Source organism: Halichoeres trimaculatus, unplaced genomic scaffold, assembly GCF_033239565.1.
Source record: "Halichoeres trimaculatus isolate MK-OKI-2021-1 unplaced genomic scaffold, fHalTri1.1 fHalTri1_scaffold_4, whole genome shotgun sequence".
NCBI lineage: Eukaryota > Metazoa > Chordata > Actinopteri > Labriformes > Labridae > Halichoeres > Halichoeres trimaculatus.
In genome coordinates this window covers 11,972,938-11,981,698 of record NW_027437182.1, presented here as the reverse complement: position 1 = coordinate 11,981,698, position 8,761 = coordinate 11,972,938, and the positions used below count along the sequence as shown (strand labels likewise).

The 8,761-nt window shown below is 42.2% G+C and overlaps 1 protein-coding gene across 2 annotated transcripts in view; it reads left to right on the top strand.

The window, feature by feature from the left end:
- The window catches only part of adamts10 (ADAM metallopeptidase with thrombospondin type 1 motif, 10), a 61,982-nt gene that overhangs the window by 8,068 nt on the left and 45,153 nt on the right, over positions 1-8,761 (top strand). Inside the window, exon 1 of one of the 2 annotated variants that reach the window (XM_074668209.1) lies at positions 4,604-4,731. The exons of the other annotated variant lie outside the window; for it this stretch is intronic. The gene's annotated coding sequence lies outside the window, so the exon portion shown is untranslated. Of the gene's footprint in view, positions 1-4,603; positions 4,732-8,761 lie in introns of those variants that run through there. 2 annotated transcript variants of the gene reach the window in all.

The following is an 8,761-nucleotide window of genomic DNA, read 5'->3' as shown; positions in this document are numbered from 1 at the left end:
TGATGATTCTAGTAGCTCATGACTTTTTCTCCTGACATTACGATTGTTTTCTTGTACCATTGTGACTTACTCTCCTGGACGTTATGACTTTATTCTTGTTTCTCTCAACTTTTTCCTGACAGTAGGACTTTTTTCTTGTAATGTTCCAACTTTATTCTCGTAGCATTGGTTACATGACACATGGAGGATGTTTTTATTTTTTAAATTTTTTAGATAGTCAGGAATCTATCCTATTGTCTTAAGCTTTAATATCTTAAGATGTATAAATCTGTTGTATGAGGAAAATTGTGGTTGTTATTGTATCTCAAAGGAAATTTTGAGATTTAAGATATATTTTGTATATACACTACAGGTGAAAAGTTTTAGAGCACCCCAAATTTTCCAGTTATTTATTCCAATTCAAGTCACTCAAGTCCAATCAGTAGCTTGAAATAATACAATAGTGGTAAGTGGTGAACTACCAGAGGGTAAAATAAAAAGGAAGGTTACCCCAAACTGAAAAACAAAGTACATTTCAGAACAATAACACAAAATGGGTTAACAATTGATAGCTGTCCTGCAGCAACGGTAAGTGGTGACCAAGCCTTTAAAAGCTGGTGCTACTAATTCCTACAGGTGTTCCAAGTTTGCTCGATTACTAACAAGCCCCTCTGTCAGCATAAAAGCAGTGTTTGAACACAATGTGGTACCATACCCTCGTGAGCATCAGTTGAACAGTATTGTACAGCAGAAAGTAGTGTGTTGCTACAGAAATGGCAAGAAAAAGGCAATTAACAGTGGAAGAGAGACAGACCATCATAACACTGAAAAATGTAGGTCTTTCCTACAGAGAAATTGCAAAGAAAGTCAAGGTGTCAGTGGGTACAGTTTCATTCACCATCAAAAGGAAGTCAGAAATTGGGGCAAACTCTGACAGGAAGAGGTCTGGCAGACCCAAAGCCACAACTGAATCAGAGGACAAAATTCTAAGAATCAACAGTTTGCGTGATAGGCGGCTCACAGGACAACAGCTTCAAGCACAGCTTAATAGTGGTCGTTGTGAGCAAGTCTCTGTTTCAACTGTGGAGAGAAGACTTCGGGCTGCGGGTTTGACTAGACAAGTTGCAGCAAGAAAACCATTGCTAAGACGTCGGAATAAGACAAAGAGGCTTGCCTGGGCCAAGAAACACCGCCATTGGACTACTGAAGACTGGAAAAAGGTATTACGGACTGATGAATCAAAAATCAAAATCTTCGGTTCATCACGCAGGATCTTTGTATGGCGTAGAGTAGGTGAAAGGATGCTTCCACAGTGTGTGGCTTCAACTGTCAAACATGGAGGAGGAAGTGTGATGGTCTGGGGTTGTTTTGCTGGATCCAGGGTTGGTGACTTGTTCAGAGTGAGAGGCACCCTGAACCAAAACAGCTACCACAGCATCCTGCAGCGCCATGCAATACCCTCTGGTATGCATCTAGTTGGTCAGGGGTTCATCTTACAGCAAGATAATGACCCAAAACATAAGCCCAAGCTATGCCAGAACTACCTTCGGAAAAAAACTAAACTAAACTTGAAAACATGGAGTGGCCAGCACAGTCTCCAGACTTAAACCCAATTGAGCTGGTTTGGGATGAAATGGACAGAAGAGTGAAAGCAAAGCAACCCACAAGTGCCACACATTTATGGGAACTTCTGCAACAGACATGGGAAGAACTTTCTGAAGAATATTTGATTTCTATTGTAGAAAAAAAGCCGCGTGTGTTCAGCTGTTATATCTGTCAAAGGTGGCTACTTTGATGAGTCAACAGTTTAGAATACATTTTGGTCTAAAAAATTTGTTTCCATAATTTCTTTTTTGACTCCAATTGCTTATTTGTATGCTTTGACGTCTGAGTGCAATGGCATAATTTTCAGTAAAAAACACTGGAAAAATTGGGGTGTCCTAAAACTTTTGACCTGTAGTGTACATGTGTCCACTAAGGGCTTCTGTAGTTATTCTGTAAATGTTGAACTATTTTGTCAAGTGTAATATAAAGGCTTTATATGCAAACTTCAGAGGCATCAGGACGAGCTTTCAAATGTTTCAGTGCAGCCAGGCTAGATGTTTTTTGTCCTAGTGCTAAGCTACGCTAATTCAGCTATGTTTTGCTTATGACATCACGGTGTGCTTGTAAAACAGTGACTTTATTTAAGTTTTTTTTTTCCTCTATGTGAACGGTGTCGCACTTTCTAACACAAAACAACCATTATAACACATACAGATATGCTCAAACACCTGTCTGATTAACGCAGACGGCACAGGAAGAGTGGGCCCTCAACGAACCCCACAACCCTCACAAACCCCCACCTAACCAGCTGCAGCTGCTCCTTCAGAGTCCAGAGAATCAGACAGGATCTGGCTGAATCAAAACAGACAAAACAGAGATGAAACCGGAAAAGGAGGTTGTGGGCCTTCAAAATACTTACAGAAACTTTCTCATGAGAATCTACGCAAAAGAAGTTTCTGTTCTTAGATCACATTCTGAGTCCAGTTACTGAGGATGTTGACTGAGACTTACTACCCCAAGGGTAGCAGGTTTTGGGTTTGAACCCTGGCAGGAGTCCACTGGTGTGGAGCTAATTTCTTTTCGCTTCCAGTTTGAAATGTGCTTTTAAATCACCAGATGGTCCACGCCAACTTTAAATGATCTCCATTTAAAGTTGGTGTGGACCATCTGGTTCATGTGTGGTTTCAGAAACCAAGGAGGGAATTGAAGGGGAGTGAAAATAAAAGTAATGCAGCAGGATGGTCCCCTCAACCTCTGAGAGGGAAAGTTTACACAACTACCCCTACAGACATTCAATACCCCCCCCCCCCCCCCCCCCCCCTACTCCAGTGTGGCCGCCCTAGTGAAAAAAGTCCGGACATATCCCTGGTTGGATCTACCATTGGGCTTTGAAAACTAACTTTGAAGTTTAGAGAAATAATCCAAATTAATCCAAATCCAATTGTGTGGTGAATGGTATTAGTAGAGCTTTATATTTGCTGTATATAGATATTTTATGAATAGCCTGTACTTTTACAGCTCTTTTTTAGTCTGAACACTCAATGGGCATTTACATCATTTGTCACACTGATGGCAGTCTGCTGTAGAGTGTGACAGCGTTTACTAATCCCAGTCATACGCATTTATGCTGATTATGTAAGTAAGAGCAACTCAGGGCACAGGACCTTTTGGTATGGGGTGGTGAGCTCAGTGAGAGGGACAAAAAACTGTTACCGAGCCACTGACACACTATGAGGTTATGTTAGCTCTGCTTGGTGAGGTTGGAGTTGGTAGATGAGCACCAGAAAGACATAATCAGGACATACAACCATTAGACACATTTTACAGCACTGGGCTGTCAGTTACACTAAACTGATAATCTAGTTCACTAAACTACTGAGCAAACTGAGTTTACATAGTTTGCTTGTTGTCACGTTTCAAACAAGACCACCCTGAAACTAGAGAAAAAAAAAAACTTATCTTAGCTTTGCATCCCGTAAAAAGTTGTCTTGAACAAAGAAAATAGTGTTAAAAAGAAGCTCTGCTCTCCATATATGAGCTTCGAAACAAACACAGCTGTGGCAAGAGACCTCATTAGACAGTGGGTAAAAGCACCGATGGGAAACGAGCCTTTATCCTGAAAAACAAAACAAAACAAAACCCTACAACTTCCAGATAGTCCTTACAACACCAGTGAATTACTGGAGAAAACTTAAATAACTGTATGTTTAGCCCTCTAAAAGTGCAAAAATGCGACTTTAAAGGGGACATATGCTGATCCGTGATTTAATACTTACATATAAAATAAAGTTGAAAACAAGACCTTTCACCCCCTGAATTTTCAAAAAATGAGATATTGTATTTTTTCTGATATCCTAGAACGAGATTTGATGCCTCTGAAAATAGGTCATTGACTTTTGGCTTCGAGATTTCGACCTTCGTGACGACACAAGGATTCTTTCTATTTATTGAAGTAATCTGATAAAGCAGCTCCTCCTCTGTGAAGTCAGTTAGTCCGGGTCTGACTCGGGGTCCAATACAAAAGGACATATCCTACACTCTGCCATTTTATTAGTGCTATCAATGCCTCACGGTGAAGTTTTGGCAAACAGCAAACTCTCCGGGTTTCCACTATCCAATATGGCGATTTTGTAAATACTGCCATGCTGCAAAATCTGCCCCCTGGCTCTACCCCCTCCGCCCCTCTGATAGAACCGACCAATCAGAGCACTAAGGGCTGTGACGTCATTCCAGAAACGGAGCGTTTCAACGAGATCTTCAGAATAGCCTAAACTGAGGATATTGAGACCGCCATTATGGGGCAATGAAGGAACTAAATGACTTGTACTGAGGGCAGAAAAGCTTTACAGGAATCCTAGTCTGGCATGGTAAAAAGGAGAAACAAGCATGATATGTCCCCTTTAAGTATTTTCAAGGATAAAATCCAGTAACCACATTACTTTTTCTACAATAACCCAAATGTTTTCAGACGTTAGACGTAACCGTTGCAATTTAGACTTTTATTCTGAAAGTATTAGCCGGAAGCCGAATCGTTCCCGCACTTGTAGCCTGACGTCAAACTGAGGTGCTCCGGTTCTGGAGGTGGAAGCAGTTGAGTCTCCTCAGTCAGCCGCCGGCGCCGCCTCCTCTCTCCTCTCCTCTCCTCTCCTCTCCGCTCCACTGCGGAGGACAGAGGACAGACTCACAGCTGCACGGTGACAGAGGAAGGTAGGTCCACAGTATCTGTCTAACTTGCACTTTTCTGCAGGAAATATGTCCTGACACCTGATGCTGACAGGAGGCTGTTCCTTGCTTCAAAACGCTCATTTGTTTGGGACTTTTTCTGCAAGTTTTGGTAGTCGCTCTTGTGCAGTCTTTCTGACCTTTTTTCAATTTCATGCACCTCTGTGGAATGAAAGTAGTCTTTGGTTGGTATTCCTCCTAAATTTACCTTTGACTGACCAAACTTTAAGGGCTCTGAGTCATGGCTGGACTCTCCACTGGCCGGTGACATTGCAGTCTCTCTCCTATCTCTCTCTTTCACTCTCTGTTTGACGGGAGATGATGTGGCTGACAGCAGGCATCAGGTCCTGAAGTGAAGGGTGGCTTTGTGTAACTCACCAGCTGGGGGAGCAACCTGTAGCTATTCACTGATGGGGAAGAATTGTGTCACATCTTGTAGGCATTGAAACACTTTTGTACTGTCATAGCTTACTTTGACACACACAGCTGTAAAACACATTATGTAATTAGCAGCAGGTCTTGTTTGCACATGCAGAAACATTGGGTCCTCCAGTGAACATCAGGGATGATGGATGAGTCATTGGATCAGCTGATTTGCAGAATTGTTATGTAGTCCATGTATGTTGTGAATATCTGTTAGGGGTGGCAGAAAAAAATGAAAATTGATGTATCAGGATTTTTTGTTTGGCAGTATCAAAATCAGGATTCTTTGTTTGTTTTTTTTTTTTTGTTTTTTTTTTTTTTATAAACTGGATTGGAAAAAAGCTACCACTTTTCTCCAGCAGAGGGTGAAATGTGTCTCTCTGACTCACGTGATGTGCATTTTATGGGAAAATGTGCCCCCTCATATAGTCTGTAGACATTATCATTATCATTTAGCTTTTTCTCATGGTCTGGTGTGAAAAGAAAGCCATCTAAAAATCGCAAAAATTGTCAATATCGAAGAAATTTAAATTGCATCGGCACCCCAAAAATCATAATAAAATCAAATCGCAAGAATAGCATATCGTCCCAGCCCTAATATCTAAAGCACAAAAAGTGAGACAATTTGTGTTTGGTGGAGTATTTCTTGTCGTAAAATGCTTTGTGGCAATGTCGAACAGCTTGTTTTGCCACTGACTCTTGTTTGGTGGATCGGCTAATTGGCAATTTAACAATTCATTAATTCAACAAACAGGAGCCTCTGTAGTGTGTGAAAGAACTGTACACTGCCACAGCAGACTGGTTCCCTGGCACCACCTGGGATAGCATCACATTCTTCGAACAACACGCCCAAGCTGATCCCACAAGTGTTCGTTGGAGTTTCTTCAAACTTCAATCATCCAATCCACCAATCAAGAGTCAATGGCAGAATAAGCTGTTTGGCATTGGCAGAGTAAATTTGGCAAAATTATCATGACCGCAACCCATAAACTCATCACACAAATGCATGTTCCCTCCACATGTGGCATCGTTTAGAAGGGAAATGAAAAGCCTTTCCAGCAGTACAAGATTTACTGCTGAGAAGCATTGTTATAACAAAGAATAAACTACCAAACACAGTTGCTGAACTTTTTGAGATTCTGTAATCCCCAAAACTCACAAACTACTGAGGAAACCTTTTTTGGTTGGTTTGCAAATAGAGCACCTTACCTGTCCTCCAACATTTGCCCTGCAGCTCTGACCACCCACTGTGGTAAAGGCAGGCAAGTCAGTGATTATCTGATTCATCTATGGAAAGATCACCATTTTTCTACTTTTTTGTTGTCATGTAAAACATTTTCAAGCAACAAATGCCAGACATGGATGGTTCCATCTTTGACACCTAGGAGTTGTTGCTTTTCTTTGTTTTGCGACTGTCAGCTGATCAAAACTGCAGAAAACGATGTGAAAAAAGGAGAAGAAAGAGAAAACCATCCACTACCATGTGTGCTGTTTTCTGCTGCTGCTGGCTGACTCACTTCATGTCGAGTCAGCTCCCTCTCTCTCACTAAATATTGTTTCAGACTCAAGAGGCACATTTTCAGAGCGAGGGGAGCACATCCGAGGTTCTCCAGCCTGTTTATGTTCCCACTTTTCATCTGCACTCTGTTTATTTGGGGGAAATTGAGAAAGGAATGCCTGCCTCTTTCCCTTTCTGTCTTTGTAGCAGACAGGGAGTATTAGAGTTTAGTCTGAGAAGTATCCCCCAGTTCTTTGGATTATTATGATCACCTGTTCAGGGTTTCATGTGGAGTCTTTTGTGAATCTGGACTTTTTTTTTCCATTGAAGGAGTAATTGCCACTGAAGCAGTCTGACATGCAGCATCTGACTTATGACATTAGCCTTATGGGCTATTTGATCCCAGAGCCTCATGGTCTTATTAGAAAAGAGAAGCAGCAGCGCCAGTTTAATGAAATAATAAACTGAACCCAAAGCTGATTCATGAGCTACACACTGATCAAAGTGGAAGCCGTGTGTTTGTGTGTACTGTATGTGTATGAGTGTGTGTGTGTGTGTGTGTTTGAGAGAAAGAGAGAGTGGGGGAGAGCTCGACTCGAAGCTAAGCTGAGGGACACTTAGCATCTGTTCGCTCCACACAGACTTTGAGCCGGTCATATGGCTTTGATTAGTGTGCTGGTTTTCGGATAGCTTCACTCTCCCTGGCAATACTTAAAGACAAGGACAGCATAGTTAGTTACAGACACTAAAACTTACTGTACATCCCTTATAATGCATGAAAAACTCCAGTTCGTGCTCACATGCTGATAACAAGATAAAATAAAGGAATGCATTGAGAGGATCCTCATTATTGTACAGATTTGGCTCACATTTGAATTCCCTCCTAATTATTCTGAGCAGTTCTTTCTTTTTAACAAAAAACACTTTCCTCTCCCCCATTCTTGCCTCTCTTTGTAAATTGTGATTGCGTTTCAAATAGGTTGGCCTGTCTGCTGCAGCCCAGACCAGTTTCTTTGCTTGGCTGTGATTATGGCTGTATATGCTCGATACTCATAGCGTAATCCAAGCAAAACACTGAGTCAAGAGTCGGCGTATGTTCTCACTTGGCTAGCTGACAAACATACGCTTTTTATTTCGCTAAAAGTGATACAGCCCAGAGGGAAAGTTTTGCACAACAGACCCCAGAAGATGTACGACACCATCACCTCTGAGAGACAGCTCGCTCTTAATTTAGCTGTGTTTCTGCAGTTTATAATGAAGTGATAATTTACTATGTAGGCAGTGCATGCATGTTGTCGTGAGGACCCCGAAGGCAGACTACAAATCTTTTTTTAAGCAGCTCTGCTTAAAAAGCACCCAGGGATAGCATTGGTGGGGGTCCAGTTTCTCCCTCCTTCTCTTGTTAAAATAAACAAGGGGAGAGTTAGTGGTAATGAAAAGCACTTGATATCAAGCTGCAAGTTTAATAACCCTACAATAAATCGAGAGCGAGACTAGAAGAAGTAATGAAAATGGAGGGCAGTTTGGCCTGTGCAGGAAATGACTGGGAGAAAGCCTGAGGGAGGGGAAGGGAGAAGGACTTTCAGTTGTTCCACGTATGAGGGAAGCTGCAACAGTACAAAGACCCCTCAGTGTTTTTTAAGCAAGTTCTCCTTTTACTGTACCTTTCCCTCACTGTTCAGATTGAAACAAGAGGCACATCAGGGCTCTTTTCAGCCCGTTCCTTCACACTCAGTTTCAGGGTATTAACACTTAAGAATGGCTCTCCCAGCTGGCTCAAACAGCTTGCACTCTGCTGTCCTTCTTTCATTCCCTTTGGGCTTTGCTCTCATTTTTTTACTCCTTTTTTTTAGGAGGCAACTTGTTCCCCCTTGCTCTCGTCACCAAAAGGTTTCCCATCTGCTTCCGATTACCTTTGGCTGCAGTTGGTTAGCCGCCAGCCATCTGGGCCAGTGTGGCGTCTCTGCTCGCTCTTCTCTTTCCCCAGACGGCACTGAGGGAGGGATGGATGGATGGATGGATGGGAGGGGAGGGAGGCTGGGACTGGAGTCGATTGGGTGGGCAGACTTTTACTGGAGAATAGCAAAGGTTTGG